Source organism: Canis lupus, chromosome 2, assembly GCF_011100685.1.
Source record: "Canis lupus familiaris isolate Mischka breed German Shepherd chromosome 2, alternate assembly UU_Cfam_GSD_1.0, whole genome shotgun sequence".
In the NCBI taxonomy this organism is placed as follows: Eukaryota; Metazoa; Chordata; class Mammalia; order Carnivora; family Canidae; genus Canis; species Canis lupus.
In genome coordinates this window covers 70307211-70332993 of record NC_049223.1, presented here as the reverse complement: position 1 = coordinate 70332993, position 25783 = coordinate 70307211, and the positions used below count along the sequence as shown (strand labels likewise).

Sequence of the window (25783 nt, the reverse complement as noted above, 5' to 3'; positions counted from 1 at the left end):
ATCTCAGGGGCCTGGAGATGCCACAGTATCAACATGCCACTGAGTGTCAGGCAAGAACCCTGCCCCTGCATGCCTTTAAAGTGGGCCACCCAATGGTAGTCCCTTTTGTCCTTCGTGTGTTGGGTAGGACATGGCCCCTGCTGGGGGAGGTGAGGAGACCCTGGAGGTCCTAGATCTTTGGGAACCTGGAGGCACAACCAATGCTAGCCCATCTGTTTCTTGTTAGGAGCCCAGAGCGGCACTCAACACATGATTGGCCAAACAAATGAATTCATCTCAATGGTTCAGCTGATGAGAAGTGGGTAGTGATTGGTTCCTGCTGTGATTGGCTTGCGTGTTGAATACCTGCCTCCCTAGTCCTGGGATATTTTAAGGCCTCCACATTTGTGATGCTTATTCATTCCTCTGGGAGCCCATGAGGCACCCTAGCACAGACCATAAACCTTGAGAGTGCCTGGGGTTCATCGCTCTTCCAGAGTCCAAGACACTGTGTTGAGGGTTGGGTCCCTGACTCAAGTCCCTCCAGAATTTCTTTCTCTTCCCACTACCAAGCAGAGAGTCAGAGCATCTCACTGGAAAGGCTGCCCTGCTTTTTCCACAAGGCCTGCCCCCTGAGCTCTTTGAACTGGGCCACCAGCATGGGGGACACCCCTCTCAGAGGCACAGGGAAGACTGGTCCTTGGTTGTTCCTCATCTTCTCACCCCCAGATCCATCCAGCACCACCAGAAGCCTGGCACATGCATGTGAGTGCATCCAAATGTCTCCCCAAGCCTCTGTGGGCAGCCAGCCCTTGGCACCCTTCAGGCCTAGGGTCATCACCCCCTACCACAATCCACCCTCAAGAAAACAGACCCATGTAAGAGGCCCAGTTGGCTCAGAAAGTGGGGTCCAGGCCATTTGGGCAGGGACTTCTGGAGTTCTAGGTGCACAAACTATGAGCAAAAATAGGAGAGGGACCTAGGTTTCAGATAGCCATGCAGATTCCATATTCCATGGGGAGACGCACAGCCAGGGTGGGCCAGAATGGAGTCCTTTAAAGTGCAGGGCTGAGGCCAGGGATCTATCTTGCCCATGTCTGAAGACTGTATGGTATCTGGTCCCCTACTCTACTTGCTGGGCCATCTGCATGGTTCTCCCATGGGAAAGACCCAAGAGACTGGAGCAAGCCATTAGGAAATTAAGACTCACAGGCTCAATGCCAAGAACATCACAAAGGTCATGAGATAGGACCATAGCTGGGCCATGGAACCTCAAAAATAGAGTTGGTAAGAAAGGGGTATGGGCTCAGGGAGGACTGTTCATCCCCTTGCCCTGCCTCCTCTTGACTCCACCTAAGCAGGAGAGAGGGTACAGATGGTGCTTTTCTGGGCTTCCAGACAGGGCTGAGGTAGGACTGGCAGGTCCAGCCAGACCTGCATCACACATCCTTAGCAACACAGGCTTGCAGTGGAAGACATGGGCACCAGTTAGAAGCAGGTACTTATAGACAGATCTACAGCAAACAATTTAACCTGCACCATGAAATTGCCTGAGTTTACACACTCACACTTGGTGGTATTTCATGCTGCAAATGAATCCCAATTTTAAGAGCCACAACTTCCAGGCATTCGTGCATTTTATAGATACATCTCCTTTCCGAGTCTTTCCCAAGACAGAAGAGTGAACAAAAGATTTTGTCATTTAAAGAAAAGGAAGAAGAAAAGGTAAGGAGTTGTACCGTGGGAACTGCTTTCTATAAAATGTGTCTTAAAGGCTTGGCTCCATTTTCCTAAATTGTCAGTGATGAGCCCCTCACTGGTGAGGAGGGAGTAGGTGAGAGTGTGTGCAGCCTGAATTGTTCACAGAGGCATAAAGCAGGACCCCGATAGGTCTGTGCTCCCATCATGAAGTGGAAAAGAAAATTGTTTTCTATGATTCTCAGGGTGAATTGTCAGCTTCTATGAGCACAAAGAATACATTTCTGCAGACTGAGTTCAGGCCAGACCTGCCCTTGTCAATGTTGGGCAGAGACATAAGATGGTAAAGGATCAGGAGAAGGACAGCTGTGGGTCCTCACGTGGGATTCTGGAAAGGACACCCAGAGTGAATGATAGTTGTGGGAATCACAACCCTCTTGTGGATCCAGAACTTGAGGGTGTAAAAGGTCCCTCAGACCCCCCAATCCTGGGTGACACCTGCCGTCTTTGGTGAAGAGCTCTGTGCCAGGCACTCTATGAAGATTCTCTAACTGAATTCTCCACACGATGGCAGAGGTGCTGTTATGATTCCCTTTTTGCAGACAAGGAAACTGAGGCTTGGGGAAGGGGAGGGGTTTGTCTAGGGTTCCATAGACAGGAGGAGGTAGAGTAGGACACAAGTCCCAGAAGAGTGACTGTGGGGTGAGGGTTAAATGAGGTAGCCAGTGTGGGTGTACTGGGTGATGTGAAGCTCCATAAATAGGAGTGATTATGCTTTTTAGCTGCTCTAGTTTACATGACTTCCAGGAACATCCAGCTCCCACCAGTGACGCTCACTCCAGAGTTTCCACTGATGCTAGAATCCAATCAGAGTGGGATGTATATCTTTCCTTTTTCTCAGTTAAAGGAGGACAAGATGAGGAGTTGAAATAACCATCCAGGTGCAGCCAATGCAGAACCCGCAGCTGAACAGAATTAAGGTCGTTCAGTGCCTGATGAGCTGCAATTTGCCTCATTGTGACCTGTGTCCTACAGTAAATTGAAGGTGCAAACTCTGTCCTGCTTCCTCCCTTCCCCATACTTAAGCAGGACTGGGAGCCTGGTGGTCTGTGCCCCTCATACCCTGCTCACTGGTCCATGGAGAAGGGATGGGGACAGAGTTCATCAGAAGGGCCAGGACCCTAAATCTGCCATCTGAGTTGGCAGTGAGAGACAACTGGGGTTGGCTGTTTTGATTTCCCCAAGGTGGTCCTAAAGGAGAGCAAAGAGAACAGTTCAGAGACATCTTGAGTAAAATATGCTCTAGGCTTATTGAGCAACCACTTGCCTTCAGAGATGGCCTCCTATAATCACCTTTAAATCATTTGTTCTTAGGTTGAGTTCTCAATGCACCTAGAAAGCAATGGGGCCACCCCTCCCCAAGCTCCACTGGCAGGTCATCCAGGGATGCCACTAGGTCTTTGGCTACCCACCTGTGAAATCCCAGCCCAGGAAAACTTGGAGAGGGTCCCAAGCTTTGAAACAGGGCACCCCTGTAATCAATCACTGTAGAACGCTTTGAGTGAGGCGCATCTTGGAGGGAAGCCAGAGCTCACCCTTGTAATAGTAAGCATATTGCTTTATCTTAGATTATGTGTCTATGTAAGATGGTGGGGGTGGGGAAGGAGATTATGGGGTGTGTTAAGCTCCAGCAGTCCCTCCTTGATGGAATCAGGGTTGAGTCCTGCCTCTAACTTGACCTGGCTGTGAATCTTAGATGTGTTCCTTCACCTCTTTGGTCCTTAGTTTCTTGTCTGTAAAATGAGAGTGACATTGCAGGGTTGCTGTGTGGATGAAATGTGATTAACATTTGCAGGGGTTGAGCAGAGGGCAGGGTCCATGGTCACCAAAGCAGCCATGCCTTGAGCCCATCCAGAATCTTTGGCACAGGTGAAGGGAGAGTTTACCTGCAAAGAGTTTATAGCAATCCTGCAAAAATATATGCATCTCACAGGAAACACCTGCCTTACTGGAAAATTACTCAAGGTACCAATCTCTATAAAAACCCAATCCTAACATCCCTAAGATGATGATAGTATACCACACCTGTCTAAAATTACCTATGGGGGCAGAGAGTGGGACTTACTGAGGGAAAGCACAAATTGCAGAGTAGGCTTTATTTACTGATTTTTTAACTGCCTTACTGAAGTATAATTGACTTACAATAAACCACTCATATTTAGAGTGTACAAATTGATAATTTTTTAAAAACCATATTTTTAGGGGCACCTGGGTGATTCAGTAGTTGAGTGTCTGCCTTTGGCTCAGGTCATGATCCTGGGGTCCTGGGATCGAGTCCCATATCAGGATCTCTGCAGGGAGCCTGCTTGTCCCTCTCCCTGTGTCTCTGCCTCTCTCTCATGAATAAATAAATAAAATCTTAAAAAAAACCCAAAACCTATATTTTTATTAAGGTATAGTTGACTTACAATAAACTACATGTGTAAAAATCATACAGTTGGACAGGTTTTGGCTTATATTTATATATTATATTAATGTATACGTACATATATATTAATCTATATACTTATAATAAAATCATCACAATCTAGATCATGAATTTAACGATCATCTCCTGACCAGATTCCTTCTATCTCTTGGTAATCTCTCCCTCATGCCAACATCCCCATGCACTGTCCCTAGGCAACTGCTCATCTACTTATTGTTACTGTAGATTATATAGAATTATATGTAAATGGAATCATTCAGAATGTCCTCTTTTTGGTCTGGTTTCTTTCAATCTGCATAATTATTATGTGATGTATCCATATGGAAGCATGCATCAATAATTCATTGTTTTAAAAGTTTCAGTTCATTTTAAAAAATAAACTTCTCATTTTAGAATAGGTTTAGATTTACAGAAAATGTGTGAGAGAATGGAGTATGGAGTATGTGTATGGAGAATTCCCATATACTTCATACCTAGTGTCCTCTGTTTTTTTAAACCAATTTTTCAGTCCTCAGATTAACCTTATTTGGTCATGAGGTATTATTCTTTTTATATTGAGTTATAATTGCTAAAATTTTGTTTAGAAGTTTTGCATCTATGTTTGTATGTTTCTATGATTTTTCTTTCCAATGTCTTTGATTTTGAGATCCAGACAATGGATCTCTATCATTTGTTTCCTCCTGTGTGTTTTGAGTTTAATTTGCTGTTTTTTTTCCCTAGTTTTGTACTGAAATGTTGTATACTGAATTATATGCCTCCCCCTAAGTCCATAGGTTACTGCTCTAATCCCCAAAGTGACTATATTTTGTAGATAAAGTTTTTAAGAAGGTAACTAAGACTGGGAATGAAGTCATAAGGATGAGGTCCTTCTCCAATAGAACTGGTTTCTTTCTTTCTTTCTTTCTTTCTTTCTTTCTTTCTTTCTTTCTTGGGGGGTGGGAGGAGAGACAGACTCTTAAATAGGCTCTATGAACAATGTGGAGCCCAATTCAGGACTCAAAACGGGGCTTGATCTCATGATCCTGAGATCATGGCCAAAATTAAGAGTTGGACACCTAACCGATGGAGCCACCCAGGTGCCTGAGAACTGGTGTCCTTATTAAGGAGAGGAAGAGACACCAAGTGTGTGTGCATAGAGGAAAGGCCTCATAAGGACACAGCAGAAGGTGGCCGTCTACCAGTCAGGAATAAAAGCCTCATGAGAAACTAACTCTGCCAACATCCTGATCTTGGATTTTTAGCCTCCAGAACTGTAAGAAAATAAATTTCTGTTGTTTATTCCACCCAGTCTGTGGTATTTTGTTATGATGGCCTGAGCAGATGAATACAAGCATGTAGTGCTATAAATTTCTCCCTAAATACAGCTATGTCCTCCAAATTTAGATATGCCTTATTTTTTAATTTCTCTTTATTCGTATTTCTTTCCTATTTCCCTCAAGATTTCCTTTCTGACCCATATATTTTTTAATTTCCAAATATTTGGTCATTTCCCAATTGTACTTCCATGCTTGATTTCTAGCTTAATTCTATTCTCATTTGTGAATAGAATTTATATTATTACTATTCTTTTAGTAATGTTTTATGGTCAAGAATCTGATTTATATTGATGACGTTTCCATGGACACTTGAGAATGCATTCTATCGCCACTGGGCAGAGGGGTCCATTTGGTCAGCAAGGTCAATTTAGCTGATAATGTTCTTCAGGTTATCCATATCCTTACAGATTTTCTACTTTTTCAATCTATCAATTACAGACAGAAGTGTGTTGATATTTCCGACTATAACTGTGAACTTGTCTATTTCTCCTTTCAGTTCTATCTGAGTTTTCCTTAAATATTTTGAGGTTCTTTTGTTAGGTGCATACACTTAGGATTGCTAGGTCTTCTTGGAGAATTGTCCCACATATCATTATGTAATGTTCCTCTTTATATCTGATGATATTTCTTGAAGTCTATTTTTTCTTATATTAATATAGCCACTCTAGGTTTCTTTTCCTTGGTGTTTGCAAGACATTTCTTTCTACCTCCTCTTACTGTTGAGCACCTGATGCTTTTATGTTTAGAGAGAGTTTATTATGGACAACATGTGGTTCAGTCTTCCCTTTTTTAAAAAAAACTTAACCTGAAAATCTCTACATTTTAACTTGTGGGCTTAGTTTCTTCACATTTTTTTTTAATATTTTTTTTCAACTTTTATTTATTTATGATAGTCACAGAGAGAGAGAGAGAGAGAGAGAGAGAGAGAGAGAGAGAGGCAGAGGGAGAAGCAGGCTCCATGCACCGGGAGCCCGATGTGGGATTCGATCCCGGATCTCCAGGATCGCGCCCTGGGCCAAAGGCAGGCGCCAAACCGCTGCGCCACCCAGGGATCCCAGTTTCTTCACATTTATGGTGATGATTGATGTGATTGGTTTGAAATCTATCATCAAATTACTTCCTAATTTGTTCTATTGGTGTTCTTTTTTCCTCTTCTGCCTTCTCTTGAGTTAAGTAACATTTTTGATGATTCCATTTTATCTTTTCTATTACCATCTTTTAAAAATTGTAGTGGTTACCAAAGTGTTTTTAACATTCATTTCAATTAATCTGAGAATATCTTAAAATAATATACCACTTCATGAATAGTATAATGACATGAAAACAGCATATTTCCAATTCCTACCTCTTACCCTTTGTACTGTTTTTGTCATAGGTTTTGATGTCACATATACTACAACCACATGGTACATGGTTTTTATTTTTCTTTTGACAGTTATTTATGTTTTAGAACAATTGAAATAACAAAGAAAATTGATTATGTCTTCATTTATTTCATTTATAATACTCTTTATTTGTGTAATTCTGAGATTATACTGATAGATTCCTTTGCCTGAAGAATTTACTTAGATAATTTTTTTTTTTAAGATTCGTGTTTATTTATCTGGGAGAGAGAGAGAGAGCATGAGTGGGGAGGAGGGGCAGAGGGAAAGAGAGAAGCATATTCCTTGCTGAGCAGGAACTCGATCCAAGGACCCTGGGATCATTACCTGAGTCGAACGCAGATGGTTAACTGACTGAGCCACCCAGGTGCCTTACTTAAATATTTCTTAATCAGAGTAGGTTTACTAGCAATAAAGTTCTTAAGTTTTTGTTTGTCCTAGGAAATAATTATTTCTCCATAATTTCCAAAGATATTTTCACTGGGTATAGAATTTGGAGTTGATGACTTTATATGTTATTTTTCCATCACCTTTAAATTATCATTCCATTGTCTTCTTGTTTGCATGTTTTCTGACAAGAAGTCTGCTGTCATTCTTATCTTGTGTCCTCTGTAAGACAGGTCTTATTTCCTTGGGTTTCTTTAAGATTTTCTCTTTGTTTTTGGTTTTCAGATATTTAAGTTTGAATTTATTTGCCTGTATTTTGTTTTGTTTTGTTTTATTTATATATTCACTTTTTAATTTTTGGACTTGATTCTGTTTGATGTTCTCTGAGCTTCTTGGACCTGTAGTTTGGTGTATGTCATTGATTTTGGAAAATTCTTGGATTATTTCTTCAAATATTTTTCGGGCTCCTTTTCCTCTGTTGTCCTTCTGGGATTGCAACTACTTGTTTATTATACTATCTGATATTGCCCCACAGTTCTCAGATGCTCTGTTCTGTTTCTTGCCTCCCCTCCCTCCCTGTCTTCCTTCCTTCCTTGTTTCAGTTGTGTAATATATTGACTTATCCCTAAGTTCACTGATTCTTTTCTCGGCTATTTCAAGTCTACTGATGAACCCATGTAAGTTATGCCTCATCTTTGTTTCTGTATTTTTGTGTTTTTTTTTTTTAGCATTTTCGCTCGATGCTTTCTTAGAGTTTCTTTCTCTGCTGAAGGTAATCATCTGATCTTGCACATTGTCAGCCTTTTCATTAGAACCTTTAATATATTAATCTTGTAATTTATAAGTCCCTGTCTGATAGTTCCAACATCTGTGTTCTACCTAAGTTTGGCATTGATGATTGCTTTGTGTCTTTTTTGTGTGTTTTTTCTTTGGCTTTTTATCTGCACCATAACTTTTTATTGAAAGCTGGACATCTTTTTTAGGATGATAAATTCTGAGGTAAATGTTTTTCATGCTTAGAGATGTGCACACCTTTCTTTCTTCTAGACTTTTGTGTGGGAGTAGGTGTTAATCTAGTCAGGAGTGGGGCTTAGTTTGAGGTCTGTGGTTGCTATGGTTATTCTCGGTACACCACAGGCTTCAAGTTCATCTAGTGATACCTTGCATTTAGGGTTTGGGCTTGTTTTTCAGAGGTCAGTTTCCTATGTCTGCTCCTCAAATCCCTGGCTTTGGGTCTTTCTTTTGTGCTGCACTATACAGAGGATCTGTCTTTTAAAGCTCTCCCGGATATATTCCATTGTTATTTTTACTCAGTGCTTGTTAGCCAGTGTGGGAGGAGTGTGAGAGGGTGTATTTCTGATGATGTGATTAATTTTCAGTCTTAAGCAAGTACTATGCCCTTGTGACTCCAGGTGTGGATTTCACCAAGTGTTTTTGCCTCCAGCTGTAACCCTGGACCTATCTTAAGCATGCATTCCTGCCCCTCCCCACAGCTAGTACTTATTTTTATCCCGTTTCCTTTCTTCAGTTGCAGTGGATTTCCACCAGTGCCCTGAGGCAACAGTTTTTGTTTCTCTTTGCTCTGCAGATTAAAGTTTATTGTCCTTAGAGAAAATTGCTCTGGGTGGATTTTTGCAGTAGGAAGCACCCCTTCCTTAGCCTGCACCTCAAGGATACTCTCTTAAGAATCTCCTTGATTTTTCCTATGAGTGACTGGGATTTGCTAAAACAAAAACAAAAACAAAACCCCTGAGGTTTGTTTGTCTGTTTTTTAAACTTTGTCTGTTTATTCCTAGAGGCTTTCAGTCTTACATCTACCCCACATAATACTTCAGACTCCACGTGCACCATGGGCTATCCTGGGTCTCTGCCTGCTGGCCCACACTGCAGATTTGGACTTCCAGTCTCCATAACTCCTGGTAACAATTATCTTTCTTGCTACATAAACACATCCCATTGGTTCTGTTTCTCTAGAGAACACTGACTAATACATGTTTTGGTATTGAGAGTGGTTCTAGAGGAACAGAATCTTAAGGGCAAATTATTTTCTGAGTTAATTTTGGGGTTTCTGGAATTGGCTCTTTATTCTGATTGAAGACATTAATGACTCTGTTGCTAGTCATTAGCAAAGAGAGCACTAATCATTCATGGTGTGATCTGGCAATAGAAATATGCAAAATATCACCATTGGATAATCGTAATCAAGCACTTACAAAAAGCAAGGATCTGAGTGACCAGGTATAAGATACATTTGAACAGTCTTGTTAAACTAACACATATAATGAGATTGGATGGCTGCACCTAATGTCACTGGACAAAGTGGGAAAAGAAAAGAATGAGCTCAGGGATTCAAATTCCCAGCACAAGTGCCTTATAAATGACATGAAATCTTCTATGTCTGCCCTAAGAGACTGTTACCTCCTACAGCCACAGGGCTGAGATTGCTGAGAAACAAACCCCGAATCTCATCTGGCAAGTGGTTGACCTAAAATGCAAATTGAATTTCCAGCCTCACAAAGTAGGAGGGAGGGGCTGCCTGCCTTGCTCCTGTTCTCTCTGCAGCCCCAACCCTTTAGAGAATAGGAGGGGTGTGAAGGCTCCCCCCAGGGTCTAGGTGTGATCTGGGAGTCCCGTGCTGTCTAAAGCTCTCACTAGGGAACACTGGAACCTAGAGGCCTCTGGCTAGACCTGACTGCAGTGCAGAATGGGAGCTTGATAGGCCTCAAGGTGCCTTTCCTCTTTCCTTCCACTTCAGATCTGCTCCAATAGTTTCTATTTTGGACCCTTAGGGCTTCCATAAGGACCCTTAGGGCTTCCCTGTGGCCTCCTCCATTACTGCCCACCCATCACATGAGAGGGTGGCTCGGCTCAAGACTGGCTCAGGTGCCTGAGACTGAGCAGCCTTGTGGATGCTCCACATTGAATTCCCACTCCACCTGGGGCCAGACACAGATTCTGTCCACTCCCTGGAGGATGGGCAGGTCTCTATAGAGGACAGCAGGTCCCCAGCCAAGCCAAGCACCAGAAGCCTGAGGTCTAGGCCCTGCCACTTGGACCATAGGACCTGAGTCCTCATCACCCACAGTCATGCCCTGTCACCTGTGTGGTCACCATAGAGTCCCCCATGCTGCCACCCTGGGTGAGTACTAATAACTAACCCTCCATGAACACTTGCTCTGTGATGCTGAGCTCACGGCCCATTGCACCCAATTCTGACAGCTAATGGTCTTGTGCGGGAGGAACCATCACTGTGCCTGGTTGGCAGGTGAGCAAAATGAGACTCAGAGTGGGGAAATTGAACCAGGAAGTAGGGGACCTGCTGGCCTCCAGGTACAGACCTGTACCTGCACCCTATTACCTACTCCCCAGGTAGCCTTGCACCATTATCTGTCACCAGATCCCACCTCCTGTGTCCTGCCTGCATCTTGTCATCCCACTCCTTTCCCTCCCTGCGCATGCTCAGAAACACATACTCATATTCACGTACTCAGGTGCATTCATGCATTCACACACACAGGCACACACATACATACACACTCTTGGGCACAGTTGCACACACAATATGTGGGGGTCCTCATCCAGACATGCCGTCACAACCACATTCTTCTTCCACCCACCAGGCTCCTTCCGCCCTCAGTGGTCTCCTCTAACTCTTGTTTCCAAGTGCGCTACGTAATTCACCATCAGATTCAAGCTGAAAGGAGAGAGACAAAGCAGAGTTGGATCTCATTTTAATTGTCTATGGCAGGAACCTGATTCCTCAGGTGATAATTAAAATAATTAAAAATTCGGTTATCAGAGTGGCAAGGGGGAGGCATTCACTTCTGGCTATAAGATGAGGAGCAGGGAAAGTGTCTGACATGTTCTGAGGATGAGAGAGGGTGGAGGGAGACAAGGAGCTCCTATTAGGGAGCCAAGGGAACATGGGGGACCTGACAGGTGACCCTTATTTGGCTGGGGCAGAGGCAGGGGGAGCAGGGCCAGGCCTGGCGCCCTGGGCACCCAGGGGCCTTCCTGACGGGCCCTTCTGTCCTGGGCCTCCTGCAGTCCTCGCAGCAGCCTGGCGCCCGGGGCGGGGGTGGCCACCTCCACGGGGCCCGGGGGGGGGGGGGCGGGGGACAGCCGAGGCCCAGAGCGGACACCTGGCTTCCCCGAGGTCACGCGGCCGGTCACCGCAGAGCCGGAGCCCAGCCCGGCCGAGCGCCCCCCTGGCTTCCCTCCTGCTGCCCTGGCCCAGGGCCCTGCGGACACCCTGACCCCAGCCTGTGCTCTGGGGACAGCGGCTCCCCCCCCCCCCCCCCCCCCCCCCCCCGCCTCGCTACCTACCCACCCTGCCCCCAGGGCTTAGCTCAGAGATGCCGCTGACCCTAAGCCCCCTGCCCAGCCTCACCCCTGAGCCCAGACCCTTTGCTCCCGCTGCCCCCGCCGTGGGGTCAGGGACACACAGAATGTCGGGGCTGGCAGGGGCCCCAGGAAGTCTGGCCCGTCCCCCTGGGGGTGCAGGTGGGGGCAGTGGTCCCTCCCTGGCCGTGCTGTGCGCCTCCCCTCCATCCCAGAAGCCCGCAGGGCCTGACCGGGGCTCTGCCCTTCTCCCTGCATCTCTCCTCTGTTTCCTGCCTCACTTCCCAGAGCAGATGCTGCAAAATCCAGGTCTGAGGTTTGATTTACAGACTTGCTGGGGAGGGAAGCTGGTATCTGTCTGCACCGGTAATTACTAAGAGGCCCAGGGATTTGCTTTGCTCCACAATGCTTGCTTCTCCCTTTTGGCCACTGCTCCTCAAAGGCTGGGATCTCCTGAAGCTTTCCTCTCTCGGAGAGCCACCTGTTGGCTTCGGCAAGAGGGCAGCAGAGGTGGAGGAACCCCACGCAGGGAAGAGCTAACCTAGACAGTGTGGTTGGGAGGAAGAAGGTGGACTTAGGGGCCACTGGGGGCCTGGCTTTGAACCCCTGCCCCATAATGGTCAAGCTACATGACCTTGAGCAGATCATTTAACCTCTCTGGGCCTCAGTTTCCTCATCTGCAAAATGGGAACAATGACATCTGTCCCATAAATGATGAGGCTTAGATGAGAAGTCACAGGAAAGGGACCATTACGATCACTGCTCAGCTAATGTGAGTTCTTTCCCCTAGACCTCCTCTTGGTCTCCCTCCTAAGTTTCCTCCAAATCCTGCTCCCTGCACAGTCCCTTCTGCTCCCTGGGGTCATGGGTCTTATTCTCCTTGCAGGTTTTGCCTCTGCTGAGGGCGGCAGGAAAGGCGCTGCCCGGGAGGCTCTGCAGGAGCAGACAGTGGTGGCGGCCGTGTGCCCAGGACACCGGGTGCAGATGGTGGCTCATATGCTCGGGGATTATTTAGAGTTTGGCTGCTTCTCTACTAACCAGTTAACAGATCTCACTGTTGGAATGGGCCCTGGGCAGAGGACTGCTTGATCTCAGGGGCATCAGAATTCTATAATGTGTCTGATTTCTAGGCATGCAGGAGGGACCGGTGGGGGCTCTGGGATTGTTAGATGACCCAGGGTCCTGGGCCAGGACTGGGCTCAGAACCCTCAGGGAGTGGAAAGAGTCAAGACTGGGCCAGAGGATCCCAATGAGCTCCGTGTTTTCCTGACCAGAAACCAGGGGGCAGCGCTATTGTTCTGGAAGAACAGGGCCTTGCAGTTAGATCCTCCAGAACCTGCCGGAACCCAACAGCACCTGAGACCTGGGGCTGGCTCCAGGCAAACCCCAGCAGCAAATCCCTGAGGCTCCATCTTTTCACCTGTAAAGTGGGATGGTGGTCTCCTCCACATTTGGTTGTTGCAAGAGCTGAGTGTGGGGAGTAAAGCGCCCCTGTGGTGCCTGACACCTAGTGGGTCTTCTGCAGAGGACAGTCGTCATATGTAGAACTGTATTTTAGAGGCTTGAAGGAGAGTAGGGTCCCCCATGGACCTGGGAGCCAACTGCTGGATTCGGTCCCTGCCTGGTTGGCACCACTGCCACGATGCGAAGGAGCAACCTGCACTTTCTGTGCCTCGGTTTGCTGCCTGTGAAATGGGGAGATAACAGTACCTCCCTCACGGGGTGATGGGGGAGGGTTTCCTGAAATGATGTGCATGTAAAGCACGAGAGCAGAGGGACACACGGGAGGCTCCAGTGCTCAGCTTCGTTCTGGTTGTTAGCAGGTGCTGTGCATGGCCTTAGGCCTTTCCTTCCTGCCTCTCCAGACCTCTGCACACCGCCTTCACCTTTGCGTCCCCCTGGGGCTGTTAGAGACCTCATGATTTCCTCTGGGTCTGCCCTGCCCTCCTTCTGCTCCAACTCCTGACCCACCACGACCGTCTCTCACATGCACACATGTACACCTGCATGCAGACATGCACACACGTGCCCATGAACACACATACATGTGCATACTCACAAAACCCTCTCCCCGGCCCCTGACTCAGGGTTTGTAGGGCCACCTCCAGCTCGTCCCTGCTGACACAGCACAGGGTGGCCTCTCCCTGCCCAGGGTGGCCCATCCTCCCAGCAGTGTGGGTGCAGGGCGGGGGCTTTCAGACTCTGTCACCTCCCGGCTCCAAGCTGCCCCAGCTTCTCCAGAACTTGGACTCTGTTAGCCCAGTTTGCAGCTGCTTCAAGGGAGGGAGCCTGTGATTGTCATCCTACTATGTTCCAGCTTCACTGCAGGACTCTCTGTGTCTGTCATTGATGGATGATCATTGCAAACTAGAGGCCTGCAGGCCTGCAGCACCCACAGGCAGGTGCTGGTTTGCCTACAAAATGGGTTTTATTTTCTGGTTTGTTTTATAAAATAAAAAAAAAAACCCTAAAGATTTCACATAAAATGATGTCAGAGAAGCCAACATACTGGGCCTGCACTTCACCCAGTGACTGTCACTGGTGCTGAGAGGCAGCAGCCCCTGGTGATGGCCCCTGCTCTTCATCATCCCCACCAGCTGGCATCTGTCACTTGCTTGGCCCTTGGCAGTATCTGAGCCTGTGACCCTGCTGCAGAGACCCCAGCCTGCCCTCTGGACAGATGGATAACGGAGCCCAAGGAGGAATAGTGTGTCATGTGTCCACCCTACCCTGATCGTCACCTACTTGAGGGAAGGATCATTTGTCCATTTAATGCCCCGCTGTCTCCCCAGACCCAGAGCAGTGGCTGCCATGTAGCAGAGGGTCAGTATCTATCTGCCGTGTGTGAAATTTCCTGATGTCCCTCAGTGGGTTTTAGGCAGAGCCAAGGCTTAAAGAGATTCCAGCCCAGCTGCTCTTCCCCTCAGATGATCAGATCCCAGGACTGACTCCTCCCTTCCCCATCTATGCGTGTGGCCCCCAACCCCACATGTCCCTTATGCATGGGCACGTACTCATGGCTTCAGCCCAGATGCTCTTAAGGCCTGACCCAAGTTAAGCTGGAAAGGAAGATGAACCTCCTGCAGAAACCCCCAGACCACTATGGCATTTGAGCTTTAGGAGCCTTGTTTAGCATTAATAAAATAAGATGTAGAACTCCTATGTCTATGGGCCATACTTGTAAGCCGTGGATGGTAGAGAGCAGGGGTGAAGGCTCTGGTGTGGGCAGACCTGGTTTCAAACTCTGAATCCACTGTGTCCTGGCTACATGGCCTTGGAAATACCCATTTTCTGGGCCTCCATTTTTTCATGTATAAAATTGGGATAATGACAACTCCTAACTCGTCTGCTTGTTGGGAGGGCTGAATTAAATAAGCTGGGTAAAGCACCAAGTCTGGGGCAAGGCTCTGCATGGCACTGCTTATCTGGGAGGCAGTGAGGAGAAATACCGTGGACAAATGCCCATCAGAACGCTTTCCCATGATGCTTGTCAAAGGATTTCTTTGTCATCACAACCACAGTAGCACGCAGGTAATGGAATAGTGGTCCTAGTAGTGTGCCAAGCCAATAATCTCGTCTGCAGATGGTGCTGGGCAAAGAGATGGATGTGGGGACCCCTCTTCAATAACCACCCCAAAGAATTTTGGACTGTGGTCAAAGCCAATGGGATTTCTGGCACTCATGGCTATGGGTTATGGTAACGGGGCAATGCCAGCACCTGTCTCCCCTGCCTTCCCCTACCATGTTCCCTGTGCCAGAACTAAGCTCTCCCTCACTCCCATCTCCATTCTCATCCCTAAACCCCAGGCATTAGCAGCTGAGGTTTATAGTTCTCTTTTTCCCAGTGAATACATAACCACCTCCCCAGGATGGGCAGATGACGATTGTAATAAAACCAGTTCATTACATCCCTCTACACAGAGCCGTTTAATGAACATGCAGCCAACGGCACCAAGGCCTCCGAGCCAAATGCAAATGAAACATGTTCCGCGGTATCTTTTAATTAGCTAGAGGTGGGGTGGGGAGAGACGAGAAAGTATGGGATAAAGCAGAAAAGCAGGAGGTGGTGAGAAAGACGATGTCCCAGAGGGACAGAGGGAGGGAGGGAGGCAAGAAGGACAGTGGGGATAAGCCAGGAAGGTGGCAGGCAGGATGGGGAGGCAGGTATGGGACCATGTTTTGTATTTGCCTCCCCCACCTATGGAAGACAGGGTTGGGCAGCCTCATTCTTCCCATTGGAAACATGAGGGCACCAAGTCCTACTCTGTGCATCATGATGGGTGCTGAGAGCTCACGATGGTCGAGAAAGACAGGGTACCTGCCTCTGTGGTGTTCACTAGACTGTGGTGTTCACAGTCTAGTGGAGGAGGCAGACATTGAGCAAATAATCATGCCGACGATACATGTAAGTACAAGTAAGCTGTGGGATTGTTGTCTGATGGTTGTGTGATTATGGCAAGGAGGTCGGACAGCCTCCTTAGAGGATGGGCTCTGAAGTGCACCTGCCTGGGTTTGAATCCTGGCCCTGCTGTGTTCTGGCTGTGAGATCTCCAGCAAGTTGCTTGACCTTACTAGCCCTGAATTCCTCATCTAGAAAATTGAACTCATAAAGTAACTACCTATTGGGGTTTTTATGAGAATTAAATTTGTTAACGCACTTAAAACACTCAGAACAGTATCTGGCATAGAGCAAGTGCTCCATAAGCCTTAGCTATTAATATATTAAGACCTAAAATGGAAAAGGAAAATTGAAGGGTCCTGGTTTCGATCAGTAAGTCAGAGAGGTCCTCTCTGAATAAGTGCATATATGTTGAAACCTGAAGCAATGAGCAGGAATCAGTCACAGGAACAGAAAATAAGTCAAAGACATCTAGTTTTTCATTTATTTTTATTTTTTATCTTACTTGCCTAACATCCTTTATCTCTTCCTCAGCTAACGCACCCCTATTTTGGGTGGGCAACAATGTACCCCTTTACTTTCAGTCACGTAGATGGCACCAACCATAAGCTCTTGCTCCAGAGTGAACACACACTCTCCAGGCCTGGCTAACTAGTGAATTCCACTCATGGTTTCTTCTGGTTCGGAAGTGGGCAGATGATCCAAGCCAGACCAGTGAGAGAAAATACCAGAAGCTCCTGCTTGAACCCCTAGCAAAGAAATGTGGTAAACCTACATGATAGAAGTTTGGAACTATCTGTGGCCATCTCTCACCTAGAGGGTAGAACCCTGCTGGAAAATAAAGCCTATGCAAATAGAAAACCCAGTTAAGAGATGGAATTAGAAGGTCCTGACAATATTATTTGACTCCCTGGATCCAGCTGTACCTGAATCAGACTCTTCAGGCAGAGGAACCAGGTAAACCGCGCCCCTCTTTCCTGCCTATATTTCATTATTTTATTTAAATCATACTGAGGCAGGTTTCTGTTCTTTGCAACTGAAAGTGTCTTGGGTGATAGTGCACATTCCTGTCAACAGGAATAACATAACGAGGCTCACAGGGAGAATCATGGTCTATGGAAGAATGCCAATGTGGTTGAATGGTGGTGAGCAAGTAGAAAGTGATGACTGTCTGGGTATGCAGGTTCTGAGGGTTCAAGGAGCTTGAACATAAACTGGGAAATGAAGGGAGGTTCAATGTTGGATTACGAGACTGGGCATGCCCAAAGCAAAGACATCTAACCTTTTCCAACAGGAGCCTCTCCTGGCCTTCCAAAGACCTTCCTTCTCATCTAGCCCAGTGCTTTGTCTGCTCTTGGAAAGGCAGAAGCAAACACCCAGAGTCGGTTAGGACTAGAAAGGACCTTATGTGCCACATAGTCCAATATCTCCACTGGCTTCATTTAGCTGCTAGAACCAAAAGACCATAGACTGGCTTAAGCAACAGAAATTTATTTCTCACCTATCTGGAGGCTAGAAATCCAAAATCAGCTTGTCGGCATGGTCCGGTTCTGGTGAGAGCCCTCCTCGTGATTTGCAGATGGCTGCCTTCTCACTGTATCCTTACTTGGCTGAGAGTGAGCTCTAGTCTCCTTCTCTTCTTACAAGGACATTAATCCCATCATGGGCCTCCACCTTTATGATGTCACTAAAACCTAATTACCTCCAAAGGCCCCACCTCTTGATGCCATCCCACTGGGGGTTAGAGTTTTAACATATGAAAGTTATGAATACGAATAGAAACTTAGGTATAGAAACATATGAATAGAAACACTGTTTTTCTCTAACTGATCAAGCAATCCATGAATATATACTTAGAGAAGAAAAGAAGGAAGGAGGGAAGGGAGATAAGTGAAGGGGGGAAAGAAAGGAAAAGCAAAGGAAAAAAGAAATTCTAGCTGCAAGTTTTCACCAGGGAACAGAGTCTGGAAAGTTTATGACTTATCTAAAGTAACATAGCTCATTGGAAGTATCTGGTATCAGGATCCTGGCTTAGGTTTCTTATTCCATCAAATATTCTGTTATGGACTGCATGTTTCCGTCTTCCTGCACCCTTCTAATTCATATGTTGAAATCCTAAGTCTCAGTGATGGTATTTGAAGATGAGGCATTGATGAGGTGCTTAGAGCATGAGGGTGGAGCCTCAGATGGGATTAACGCCCTTATAAGATGATATGGGAGAGAGCTTGCTTCCTCTCTCTGCTCTGTCACATGAGGATCCAACTAGAAGACAGCCATCAGCAAGCTGCGAAGTGGGCTCTCACCAGACACCAGGTCTCCCAATGCCTTGATCTTGGCTTTCCCTGCCTCTAGAATCATGAGAAATATTTCTTGTTTAAACTGCACAGTCTATGGTATTGTTAAAAGTAGCCTGAGCTGAGTAAGACAGATCCTGATGTCCCTCCTCAAAAACCCCCTAACGATGTTTCAGACCCTGGAGGACGTGAATGCCTCCTGTAGCGCCCTTCCCACCCCATCCCCATTGCTGTCTATAGAAAAGCCCTTGGGAGTAATAAACACAGAATTTTAAAGCACTTACCATGTGCCAGTCTCTGTGTTAAGTTCTTTATTTTCAATATTTCTTTTGACCCTCTAACCCTTAACCCTGTAAGGTCAGTATTCTCATTATCATCGTTTGCCGGACAGCAGCCAAAGCATAGACGAGACCGGGCCAAGTTTACACAACTCGTGAAGGGTCGGTAGTCTGACTCCAGACTCTGTGCCCCGTTTCTGGGGGTATTCATAAGGTTTCATAAGGTATTCTTTGCAAGAGGAAATTTCTCTGAGCAGTCAGATAATTCCACCTAAAGACAGTAATCAGTGAATGGCCCCACAACAGAAGACAGAAGTCTTCCAGGAGCCCTGGAGTTCTCCGTGGTGCTGAAACGCACCCTGTGCTGCGCTGGCTCACCTCCGTCTGTGTCTTCCTCGAGCCTGGTCCCCTGGGACCTGCCTACTTCTAGTAACACCCCACATTCCAACCTGACATCAAAGGGCACCCCTTTCTCTCTGAGCTGTCCCAGCTGAGCCCTGGACCAGCAGTCCTGTTGTGAGGCTACATCTCTATTGGCCTTTTCTCCTAAGCAAATCTCCTCATCCCTGGATTTAGAAGAAGAGAAAACAAGTCCCCTGTCCCCAGGGAGCTACGGTCAATGTGGAGAGATGAGACAGGCAAGGGACCTGCTAGGTAAGGCCCTGGAGGTCTTAGCACAGGGTACAGGGTCCTGCAGGACGCGCTCTAATGTCCTCCATTGTCCCCTCACATCACCTGTGTGCTTGCAGCTCTCAGGACACAAGATGCATCGCTCACTCCCAGTACCAATCAAACTCCAACTTTCCTTGTTCCCCCGACCCCCACTATTGTTGTTTGCCTCTTTATTTTTTTTTAAAAAATGTTTTTTTAAAAAAGATTTTATGTATTTATTTGACACACACAGAGAGAGAGAATAAGCCAGGGGAGTAGCAGAGAGAGAGGGAGAAGCCAGCTCCTTGCTGAGCAGGGTGCCCTATGAGGGGTTCAATCCCAGGACCCTGGGATCATAACCTGAGACAAAGGCAGATGCTTAACTAACTGAGCCACCCAGGTGCCTCTCGTCTGTCTCTTTCGAGGAAATATCAGCAGCAAGAAGGCAGCGACTTTGTCTGCTTTGTTTTCTGCTGTATCCCAGATGCCGGAGCATTGTCAGATGCAGGGCAGGAGCTCAGTGAGCACCTGCTGAATGCAGGGAGGGCTGGGTTGGGGGGCGGGGGAGAGCGGTGATAGCAAATACAAGATGTCTGGCCCAGCAGATGAAGCTTATGGTTCAGGAATCGGTGAGGAGTCCCAGGGGTGGGGCTGGAGCCATCATCCTCTGCTGCTGCAGGTCAGGGCTGACCCAGGGCTCGGGCAGTGAGCTTGTCTGTACCGCTAAGTGGCCTCTGCAAGGGGAGGAAGAAGGACAGTTTGCTGAAGTTATTTGGACTGTGTCTGATGGGCTCTGAGGGTGACCTAGTTCCATTAAGATGCCTGGGATGAGTTGGGGCAGAGCGCCAGGCGCCAGTCCCTCCCAAGTCTCTGAATTCCTCCGCCAGAGTTTAGGTTTCCTGGAATTGTTCTCCCCTCCACCATCTATTTTGTGGCACAAAAGCTAGTGATTTAGGACATATAATTAGAAAGAGAGATGAGTAACAGGTCATCCAGGAGGCTCATGTCAGACTCGGGGTCCTCCACCTCCCTGGATCCTGACCCACTGCCACACTGCTAGGGAAGGTGCAGCCGTGATCTTGCACCCAATGCCTCCTGTGGGAGCCTCCACTCTGGGCTCTGGGCTGTCTCAGGCCATCCCCCTGCTCCTGAGGAGCCCCCAGGCTAAAAAGTAGGGGAGTGGGGAGCAGGACAACAGCCAGGCCAGCCATCACTACCCAGTGGGGAAGTGCTAAGAGCAGAGTAAGCCCAGAGGTTGTGAGAATCCCGAGGAGGGGCTCCTAGCCTCGCCTGAGGGTCAGGGAAGGCTTCCTGGAGGAGATGCTATGGAGCAGAGGCTTCAAGGGTGAGTTGGACTTAGACAGTGACAGGTGGAGGAAAGGAATTCCGGTAGAAGGACTGGGTATGGGGGGGGCCTTCAAGGATCCCAAGGGCCTGGGCTGGGGATGCTGATGGGAGGGGAGGCTCCAGAGGTGAGTGGGACTTGACCACACTTATCCCAGGGCTCCCGCTGTGCTCAGGGACAAGAGAGTGCTCTCTGCCTCAGAGACCCCATGAGGCCACAAGGTTCCCAACCTCCAGACCTGTTGGATTCCAGGGCCTGATGTGACCACATTCTCTAGGCAGTCCTCCTGTGACCCTCTGCTTCCTCCTAGGGGTCTGGGGCATTAGGATGGAGTGAGGTCTGGGGAGGGAGAGCTGCCAGCAGGCCACCTCTCTGCAGGAAATTTGTGAAAGACGTTTCCAGAAAGGGCAGCTGCAATGAACTCAAATGAACTGTAAAAATCTATTTGGTTTAAAGGCCTTGCAGATGAGGATATTGGCAGCAGGCGGGGCTGAGGGATAGGAGTGGGAGGGGCTGGGGAGTCACAGGGCTGCCACTGCCTTAATCCGCTGATGCTGGCCATGCGCCTTCCACAGGCCTGGCCCTGTGCAGGGCCTGGGGATCAGAGGCAGGAGTGACCCAGGGTGGCCGTGGGGAGCTCACAGCCCAGGCCCAATGCGGGGGTTGGAGAAACAGTCGGGCGGATGCTTGTACAGGGGACACACAGGAGTGTGCAGGAGGGGCCCCAAACCTGGGAGGGGTGGGTGGGGCGGGGAGGGTTAACATCACACAAATAACCTGAGCTCTAATCCCAGCTCCACCACTTCCCAGCCTAGTGACCTCGGCCAGGAGCTTCACGTCTGCGAACCTCAATGTTCTCTTCTGTAAAATGGGGATAATAATATTCCCCGGGGTAGATGGAGTATTAAATGAGATAATCATACACCGTCCATAGCCTGGAGCACAGTGGCTGCTCTGGGCATCCAGCTGTGGTGCTGCCCGCTGAGCCAAGCTGTGCAGGAGGCGGGTGTCAGGCGGGGAAGGCCTGGAAGGTCTGCTCCAGGAGGGAGGAGACCTGCATGTAGCTGGGGCCGCGGGGTCAGAGTGTGGCAAGGAGTAGGGAGAGACGGCTGGGGGCGGCCAGGAGGCAGGCCCACGGGGGCCCGGCAGTTCACATGACCACGTGAACTGGAGGATTTTCATCCTCAGAGCAGGGGAGCCACGGAAGGCGCATGAGAGGGGGCCTGGCATGTTCACGTGAGCTGTGGACTGGGTGCTGGAAGGGGGGGGCAGGACACCAGGTGGATGTGCTGTGTCCGAGGAGACAAGATGATGCTCTAGACTGGGTGGGGACTGTGGGGACAAGGGACAGAGGTCGGGGAGAGGCTCCTGGGTGGGGGTGCAGGGAGCAAGGGAAGGGAGGAGGTGCTGAGCTGGGGCCGGACCCCGGGAAGGAGCAGTGTCTGGGGCCAGGGCAGCTCTGCCGCAGGCCCGTGTGGGTGGAGGTGTCCAGCCTGGGCCCCAGGAGGACGGGGCGGCCGGGCCTTCAGCCCCCTGCACCCCAGCACCGAGGGCCCGGCTGCCCTCGAACTGCCCTCACCCCGTTCTCCCCGCCGGCAGCCCCCACCTGACCCCGCAGGCCGCCCTCTGTGGGCGCCCAGGCCGACTGTGGGTCCCCTGCCCGCCAGCCCCCAGCGTCCAGGGCAGGTGACCTGAGCGAGTCCCGCCTGTCTCCTCCCTCCTCTTCACTCACAGTGAGCATCGCCCTTGGGAATGTGGGGGGAAGGCCCCAGCTCGGCTCCTGCAGAGAGAAGGGGCGCGGGGAGGGGCCCTGGGCACAGGCAGGACTCACCCCGGGGGGCACGCCAGGAGTCGGTGGGGACAGGGCAGGCAAAGACACTGGAGACCCGGTGCCGGGAAGAGCAAGTGACGGGAGAGAAGCAGGGACAGGAGGCCGGAGGGAGGCCAGGAGGGCTTGTGGGGGGCAGGGGGTTCCCGGCCCCAGACGGCCTCTCTCTGCGGTTCACAGTCTCAGGGACAAGGAGTCGCTCCCCACCCGACGCTGTGGAGCCGTGTGCAGCCGGGTGGGCGATCAGGAAAATCAGCTGCTTGCCAGGAGCGTAAATACAATTTTTGTTCCTTGATCTGAAAACCAAATCAAGAAGAGTGGCCTTCCCGCCCTCTCCCCCGTGTCCCCGCCGGCGCCCGCTGAGGACCCGAGCGTCCCCGGGAGGGGCGCCAGCTCGGATGGAGGGTCGGGGCGCACCTGCAGCGACGGTCACCGGTCACCGACAGCTTGGCAGCCGGAGACTCGCCCTGACACCGTGGCACGGGGACGCCGACCCTCGGAGCCCGCGCGGAGTCCTGGGCGCCAACTGGCCGTGTGACCCCTGGCGCCTTCCCCGGGCCGTTTCCCGCCCCCAGCAGGGAGAGCTCTGGTGGATCTGGGGGCTCCCCGGGCTGTCGAAGCTCGGGGTGCGCTTTCCTGTCTGTCTCAGCCTCTCCTGCTCCCCTCCAGGCCGACTGTGACCGTGAGGTTTGGGGGGCAGCCAGCAGCGTCCACAGGTCACCCCCGTGTCAGGTGAGGCCTCCGTCAGCGCCCCGGGAGCGCCGCACGGCCAGGGTCGGAGGCAGGAGGGCCTCGTGTCCCCCCGCGCGGCCACCGTGCAGCCTCGTCTCACTGGGGACACGTGGCTCCCAGCTCCAAGGGGTGGGACTTGTCACCCGGCCTCGCCCGCCCATGGCCCGCACCAGCAGCGCCCTCTGTTCCCCGAGCAGCCTCTGAGGGTCGGGCGGGCAGGGGCCGCCGGAGAAGAGCGGCTGCAACCAGAGGGACGTGGACTAACTCACACCCTGGGGCTCTTCAGGGAAAGCCGGGCCCTGGGGACGGTCTGGGGAGCGCGGGGTGGAGGGGGTGGGAGTCCGGGTGGGAGCACAGCCGGGGCCAGGCGGGGAGGAAAGAGGTGGTGAGTGGGCCACTGAGGGTGGCCTGGCGTCCCTGAGGGGTCACCTAAGGGCCCCACGTGTCACCAAGGGCCAGGCCTTGCTGCCCCTGTCCTGCCCCCTGCTCTGTGGAGCTGTGGCCACTGAGCCCCCTCGTGTGACCAGACAGCCCCAGGCTAAAGGAGCAGTCCTGCCAGAGCCCAGGGGGATAGGGAGTTCTGGGGGGGAGGGGTGGGTAACGGGCGGGGGTGGGACTTGGAGTCCCAGCCACTGACTCACTGTGGGACCTGAGCCACCTCTCCCGTCTCTGGGCCCCAGATCCTCATCCTCCCAACAGGGCGAGGAGCCTGCCCGGACCCCACGTGGGCTGACCGGGCCCGGGGGGCATCTGCAGGTGCTCGGTGGGTGTTTATTCTCATCCCCTCTGGAGCTCCTGCAGTGCCTGGCTCCGAGCCAGCACCCCATAAATATCGATTAACCCGGAGAGAGAATGAGATGAGCTCATGCGTGGGTCTGGGCCTCGCGGCGCAAAATCTAAAACTGTGTTGGGCAGTGAAACAACCAGAGGGCCAGCTGGGTGGAGCCAGGAGGGTTTGGCTGGAAGACTTCCTGGAGGAGGCAGGCCTTGGGCTGTGGGGGATTTGGATAGAGGAGGGGAAGGCATGCGAGGAGGGGAGACTGCTGGTGCAAAAGCAGGGAGGTGGGAGGTGAGGGGTCAAGGTGAGACCTGTCTGTCTTGTGTTGTGAGCTTGGCCCTGGGGAGTGTGTGTGTGTGTGTGTGTGTGTGTGTGTGTATGTGTGTGGTGGGGGGAGTCTCAGCACAGTGCTGGGCTCCCAGGGGTGCTGGGCAACGGGGGCTCCTCCCCTCTGTCAGCCCACCCAGGTCACCTGCTCTCCTCTGTCCCCAGGGCTGGCCTCCCCACCTGTCACATGTGCTCCAGTGGGGGGCGGGCTTCTGTGCAGGGACCCGGGGGACACGGACACGTCAGTCCTCTTGGAGAAGACCACCAGGCTCTACTTGCCGTGAAACAGACCCTAGAAGCGTGGAGCTGGGAGGCCCACAGCCCCCCGCCCCGCCCCCCGTAGGAACCCAGCACAGAGAGGTTAAGGGAGTGGCCCACAGTCACCCAGTCCCCAGTGTGGGTCCCCCAATGCTCTGCTCTCTGGCCAGCCTGGGGGCGAGTTCTCTGTCTACAAACACCGGAGTGGAGAGGCTCAAGGAATCCTCTTCTCCCTTTGGCCTCCCTCTGCCCTCACGCCCACCCACTCACCTCCAGGCTGAGAAGAGCCCGCAAACCCGACCCCAGGGCTCCTGAGAGTCCAGGCCGGAGATCTGCGGCCCCATTGGCCTGAGGCCTGGGCCTGTGCCGGGAAGGGGAGGGTTAAGGCCGGAGCAGCCCTTCCTGGTTGGTGTTTAACTTGCAGTTTCTAAAGACCATCAGGAGCCCCATGGAGAAAACGTTTTCTCTCTTAATGACACTGCAGCAGATTAAAGAGGGGCCCGTCTCCCAGAGAGCATTAAGGAGACGCCATCCATTACCCAGAATGGCCTGGCCTGGCAGCTGGAGCAACTTTCCCATATCCGGGTGGTGGAGGGGTCCCCTCTTCCCTGCTGGCATCAAATCTTGCCTGGTTCCCTGGGTCCAGGACCTGGGGATGGGCTTCATGTCATGTATCAGGTTGGGAGGACACCAAGACAGGCTGAAAAGGAAACTTCCTGTCCTAGTGGACCACTAGGTAACCACCAATCACCTCATTGGGCTGTATCATGTTAAAGGTTACCTTGGGCAGGGAAGTTGTCTCCTTTCATCTTTAGCTGGGGAGCCTCTGGAAGCCCGCTGCGGATAACCCCATATACATATACATATATTAGCCCAGTTTTCTCCTCTGGACTTAGGATTAGGAGAGCAGCATCCATGTCTCGCCTTTGGAACTTTGGAAAAGTGGCTTTCCTCACAATGACCAGAACTCCCATTGCTTAGCAACTACTCAACTATGTGCCCATCTATTCCAGAAGCTTCCATCCAACCACTCAATCTTTACAGCAGGCAGGTGTTTCTGTGTCCATTCTATATACAAGAAACAGGCTCAGAGATAAAGAGGAAGGCACAGGCCAAGCTCACCCAGCGGCAGAATGGAGTCAAGCCCAGGTGTGTCTGCCCCAAAGCTTATGCTTCTTTCCGTCGTATGACACATGATCTCTGGGCTTCAGCTTTTTTGCCTGTAAAATGGGAGCACTGTACATCCCTCGTACACCTCAGAGGGTTGAGTAGTGTGGATGAGAAATGCACCAAGTACACAGG

At 50.3% G+C, this 25783-nt stretch overlaps 1 long non-coding RNA gene across 4 annotated transcripts; it reads right to left on the bottom strand.

The window, feature by feature from the left end:
• Nucleotides 1-19474: 19474 nt before the first annotated feature.
• Nucleotides 19475-25346, bottom strand: LOC119870371. 4 transcript variants are annotated; one of them, XR_005355910.1, is made up of 5 exons: nucleotides 25263-25346; nucleotides 25021-25181; nucleotides 24752-24908; nucleotides 22390-22682; nucleotides 19475-19947 (listed from the first exon to the last, which is right to left on the bottom strand). It is a non-coding gene; the product is annotated as an uncharacterized LOC119870371 (long non-coding RNA). The 4 variants fall into 4 exon arrangements; XR_005355911.1 differs by lacking the exon at nucleotides 24752-24908 and adding an exon at nucleotides 24404-24494; XR_005355908.1 differs by lacking the exon at nucleotides 24752-24908 and having other exon boundaries at nucleotides 19476-19947.
• Between the last annotated feature and the right edge of the window lie 437 nt (nucleotides 25347-25783).